Consider the following 6,000-nt stretch of genomic DNA (forward strand, 5'->3'; position numbering starts at 1 on the left):
TTGAGACTTCATCGAGATAAAAAGCTTTTGACAGCAAAAGAAACAGTCAACAAAACCAAAAGACAACCGACAGAATGGGAGAAGATATTTGCAAGTGACATATTAGATAAAGGGCTAGTATCCAAAATCTATAAAGAACTTATCAAACTCAACACCCAAAGAACAAATAATCCAATCAAGAAATGGGCAGAAGACATGAACAGACATTTTTCCAAAGAAGACATCCAAATGGCCAACAGACACATGAAAAAGCGCTCAACATCACTTGGCATCAGGGAAATCCAAATCAAAACCTCAATGAGATACCACCTCACACCAGTCAGAATGGCTAAAATTAACAAGTCAGGAAATGGCAGATGTTGGCGGGGATGTGGAGAAAGGGGAACCCTCCTACACTGTTGGTGGGAATGCAAGCTGGTGCAGCCACTCTGGAAAACAGTATGGAGGTTCCTTAAAAAGTTGAAAATAGAGCTACCATATGACCCAGCAATTGCACTACTGGGTATTTACCCCAAAGAAAGAAATGTAGTGATCCAAAGGGGTATGTGCACCCTGATGTTTATAGCAGCAATGTCCACAATAGCCAAACTATGGAAAGAGCCAAGATGTCCATTGACAGATGAATGGATAAAGAAGACGTGGTATATATATACAATAGAATATTATGCAGCCATTAAAAGGAATGAAATCTTGGGGCACCTGGGTGGCTCAGTGGGTTAAGCAACTGCCTTCGGCTCAGGTCATGATCCTGGAGTCCCTGGATCGAGTCCCGCATCAGGCTCCCTGCTCGGCAGGGAGTCTGCTTCTCCCTCTGACCCTCCCCCCTCTCATGTGCTCTCTCTCTCTCTCATTCTCTCTGTCTCAAATAAATAATAAATAAAATCTTTAAAAAAAAAAGGAATGAAATCTTGCCATTTGCAATGACGTGGATGGAACTAGAGGGTATTGTGCTGAGTGAAATAAGTCAATCAGAGAAAGACATGTATCATGTGACCTCACTGATATGAGGAGTTCTTAATCTCAGGAAACAAACTGAGGGTTGCTGGAGTGGTGGGGGGTGGGAGGGATGGGGTGGCTGGGTGATAGACATTGGGGAGGGTATGTGCTATGGTGAGCACTGTGAACTGTGTAAGACTGTTGAATCACAGACCTGTACCTCTGAAACAAATAATACATTATATGTTAAAAAAAAAAAAGAAGAGGGCGCCTGGGTGGCTCAGATGGTTGGGCGTCTGCCTTCGGCTCAGGTCATGATCCCAGGGTCCTGGGATCGAGTCCCGCATCGGGCTCCCTGTTCCTTGGGAGCCTGCTTCTCCCTCTGCTTCTCTCTCTCTCTCTCTCTCTCTCTCTCTCTCCCTCTGTCTCTCATGAATAAATAAATAAAATTAAAAAAAAAAAAAAAAGAAGATAGTAGGAAGGGAAAAATGAAGGGGTGGAAATCGGAGGGGGAGACAAACCAAGAGAGACTATGGACTCTGAGAAACAAACTGAGGATTCTAGAGGGGAAAGGGGTGAGGGGATGGGTTAGCCTGGTGATGGGTATTAAAGAGGGCACGTATTGAATGGAACACTGGGTGTTATACGCAAACAATGAATCATGGAACACTACATCAAAAACTAATGAGGTAATGTATGGTGATTAACATAACATAATAAAATTAAAAAAAAGAATTCAGCAAAAAAAAAAGGGAAAGAAAATACTGTATGATTCCACTAATATGAGGTTCCTAGAGTGTCAGTTTCACAGAAATAGTGAGTAAATGGTGGTTGCCAGGGCTTGGGGAAGTAAAATACCATCTTCAATGAAAATCATGTCATCACATTAACAGTGGGTTGATGATATCTGGAAACATACCACTGTAATCCTCCGTACAGTTTCTTTGGGTTGCAAACCCTCCTGTAGCCAATAATAATAGTGGCAAGAAAATGAGTAGCAGTAATTTTGCTTGCTAGCTATGGCCAGAGAATGTGGAAACATAATTTATCATCTTCAATCATTGCTTCAAATCTACAAGCCATTAGTTTTCCTGTTTAACAGTTGAGTCAACTAACTTGCAGAAGGTAAGAAACTTGCTCAGTCTTGTTCAGTTTGGAAGCCAGTAGGTCTAGCTCAGGCATGACGTTATGTGAGTTAAAAAGTAACAAATTGGTGCTTTCAGTCGGGGGTGGCTGGAGGTGGTGACATGTCAAATGGAACAGAGGTAGATGACAGTGAAGTTCTCTGCTTGCATCAGTTTCTGACTCAACTGAATTCTTCTGGGTGATGATCTTCACTTTCTTCATCTCTCTCTCCAGTTCTCTTCTTTGTTTACTTTTTAAGAATAGATTTATCCATTTATTTCAGAGAGGCAGGGGAAGCGTCCAGAGGGAGAGAGAGAATCTCTAACAGACTCCCCAATGAGACCTAGTCTGACCAAGGGCCAGATCTCAGGACCCCAATATCACGACCTGAGCTGAAACCAAGAGTCTGCCACTTAACTAACTGAGCCATCCAGGTGCCACTTCTTTTACTTTTTAAAAAGATAATTTACTGACAACAGCAAATGCTGTTGGGGATGGGGAGTAACAACAGCTCTCATCCACTGCCTGTGGGAATGCCAAATGATACAGGTACTTTGGAAAACAGTTTAGCAGTTTCTTATCAAATAAACATAGTCTTACAGTATGATCCAGCAATTGAGTTTCTTGGTATTTATGTGAAGTAGCTGAAAACATGGCTACACGAAATCTGCATGTGATGTTCATGGCACTTTCATTCATAGTTTGGAAGCAATCAAGATTTCCTTTAGCATGTCAATGGATAAAGACAGTGTGGTACCTTCTAATGATGGGATATAGTTGTAAAATTCTAAGGAATTGATCTCTTAAAGATAAGCTGTAAGCCATGAAAAGGCATGGGAGAGCCTTACATAAATATTGCTAAGTAAGAGAAGCCAACATGAAGAACTGCCTAGTGTATGATTACAACTCTATGACATCCTGGGAAGGCGAAATTGTGGAGACAATAAAAGATCCGAGGTTTTTGTGGGCTGGGGAGGCAAGAAGGATGAATATGCAGAGCACGGAGGATATACAGGCTGGCGACACTACTCTGTATGAGACTATGGTGCCGGATACCTCTCGTTATCTATCTGTCAAAACCCATCAAATGTACCACCTGAGTGAAATATAATGTGAATTACTGACCTTGAGTGATAAGGATGTGTCAGGATAGGTTCACCAATTGTAACCAATGTACCATCAGGTGTGGTTATTGATGGTGTGGGAGGCAGTGCATGTGTGGAGGTGAGGGGCACTTCGGGATTCTGTATGCTCTGCTTGATTTTTCTGTGAACCTAACACTTCTTTAAATCCATAAAGGCTATTTAAAAAAGGGAAACATTTTGTTAAAACCATTCTCTTTCAGCAAGAAAACAGTCAGAAAAAAATGATTCAATGGAACTGTCACCACATATAGATAGTTGATCAAGGTGAATAAATCTAAGATGATCTACTGAAAAATGTATTAGGACTGATGGAAGTTCATTAGGTAGCTGAATATAAGATTAGCTTGTAAACATCAACGACTTTCCTATAAACCTGCTAACACCATTCAACATCATGGAAAAAAAGATGCCATTGGCAACAGAACAATAGCAGCAACAAAAATATGTTGGAGTAACTTAAGTGGAAATGCAAACTTTAAGGATCAAATCATGAGATTTTACAGATATAAAAAGGAATCTTAAAAAATAGACGCACACACTTTGTTCCTGAAGAAAATAGTGGAACATTTAAGGAAGTCCGCTCTTCTCGAATTATTTTACAAATCCAGTCCAGCCCCATTCAGAATCCTCATCGGGCAGTTTTACACTGTGTGTTGGGTTCTGAAATTCTGGGTCTTACAAAGTAGAATGTATTCATTCACTGAGCAGTGTGAGCAGTACATTGTAAGGGCCCAACTTTAGGGTCAGACAATTGGGTTCAAGCTCAGGTGTTGTACTTTCTACTTGTGGGGACATCATCAAGATGCTGACGCTCTTGGGCTGGTGCTTCATCTGCAAAATAAGGTGATAACAATAGTGCTTACCTCATAGGATTTATTTTATGATAAATGAATTAATAAAGGAAAAACGCTCAACATAGTATCTGGCAGTAATATCAGCTGTCACGTTTATGTAACAAAAAGGAAAATATACAAGTAAAATGTCAAGCAAAATAAAACAGCTCACTCCCTATTCAAATCTCAACCAAATGTAACTGACTCTGCCAATGAGGAATATTTATTTATCCTAAGTGGGAACAAAGTGTGCTTCAGAATTTGGCTTTAGTTTCTTTGGGATTTCTCTCATGTTAAAATGGGGTTTCTCTCAGTTAAAATGTTCCCCATAGTACTTTTCAGTCACTTAATTTGTTGTTTTATTATCACATTGAAATGGATTTTGTGATTTTAAATTCCAAACACTGAGTACTGGAACTAAAGGTATAGGAGAGTGGTGGGTGGGGATAGATATTAGTTATCCCCAAGCCTCACAGGGTCTCTGGGTTCCTGTTCACAGCAGGAGACACTGGTCACATGTGTCCTTTTGGCTGAGGTTAAAATCCCTGGGATTCTCTAGGGCTTAACATATACATGGGACATGGAAAAATTTAAGACATCACTTCTGGATCATAAGGTCCACAAACAGTGTCACAAAGGATATATCATGTGGTCACACAGGTTGTCATGTCCCATTTCCCCTGAAATGAACATTCTTATTCCAATTTATAAAGACAGAGGCATGCACGTCACCCCGCAGATCTTACACAACGTTGACTCTGTGTACAAATCTCTAGACACCAAAAAAAAAAAAAATCATTGAAAGTAATATTTTGTGGCACACACTTTTTTCTATAAGAAGTGGTTTCTGATTCCTTGCTTTGGATAACATCAAAGGACCTAATTCAGCTGGGGATGATAAGTCATTAAAAATAATTTGGAATGGTCTGTTTCCTGCTGTCTGCAAGTCTCGCACTGTAACCATGGTGGATGTCATGGTGTTGCCTAGGTCGTGCGTCAACACCAGCATGCCAACTCAGTTCATCGATGTGGCAGTCTGCTTCATAAGGAGGCTGAAAAAGATTCATCCCACTGGAAAAATGTTTATACATTCAGATGGAGAAGGAAAAAATGGAACCATTGAGTTGATGGAGCCCCTTGATGAAGAAATCTCTGGAATCATGGAAGTAGCTGGAAGAGTAACGGCCAAGGCAACCATAATGTGTATATCATATATCCAGTTTAAAGAAGATAACCATCGTTTTGATCTTGGACTTTACAATGAAGCTGTGAAAATTACCCATGAGTTCCCTCAGTTTTTTCCTTTGGGGGTAGAGCAATATGATTGATCTTGATGAACACATTGAAGTCTGTCATAGGAAGCCCCTGATATCTGAAAGAGAGATTTCTGTGATTTTTAATATTTAATTTGTTCTTCTTTTAATTTCATTTACCTAACCTTATTAGATATTGCAATATCCCACTTTTGATGGAATCTGTCTGTATATTGAAAGTTAAGTCCTCATAAAGAATCACTTCTCCGGTATATGGTCAGATCAGATGCAAGAACAAAGCAGTTGCCTTGAGTTTAGTTTTCTGTTTTATTAATAAAAGCTGAAATGGTACAAAAAATAATTTGGAGTGACAGATCACAATGTCATTTTTAGCTGGTACCTAGGGGAATTCAAAGAATCGGGTGACATCTCTGTCATAGACTCACTCTTTTCCCTTTTGCACATTCATGTAACCAGTATTTTCAGGGTTTACATCTATAGAGATGAAAAAGATGAATAAACATGCCTCATTGTAGGAATAAATGGTATTCATGGATATACAAAACTAAAAAGGGCATCATTCAGCTCTTTAAGAGATGTATTTATCAATAACATTTTATAACATAGATTTAAGAAGTATCAAAAATTGAAATATATGTCTTTATCCAAAGACTGCAAGCATCTTTGAAGGCACCCAAATCACCACTG

The 6,000-nt window shown here is 39.6% G+C and overlaps 1 pseudogene; it reads left to right on the forward strand.

The window, feature by feature from the left end:
- Nucleotides 1-5,001: 5,001 nt before the first annotated feature.
- Nucleotides 5,002-5,589, forward strand: LOC112829038 (replication protein A 14 kDa subunit pseudogene; annotated as a pseudogene).
- The last annotated feature ends 411 nt before the right edge of the window (nt 5,590-6,000 follow it).

This window comes from Callorhinus ursinus, unplaced genomic scaffold (assembly GCF_003265705.2).
Source record: "Callorhinus ursinus isolate GAN/ISIS: 27379988/994484 unplaced genomic scaffold, GSC_fseal_2.0 scaffold51, whole genome shotgun sequence".
NCBI lineage: Eukaryota > Metazoa > Chordata > Mammalia > Carnivora > Otariidae > Callorhinus > Callorhinus ursinus.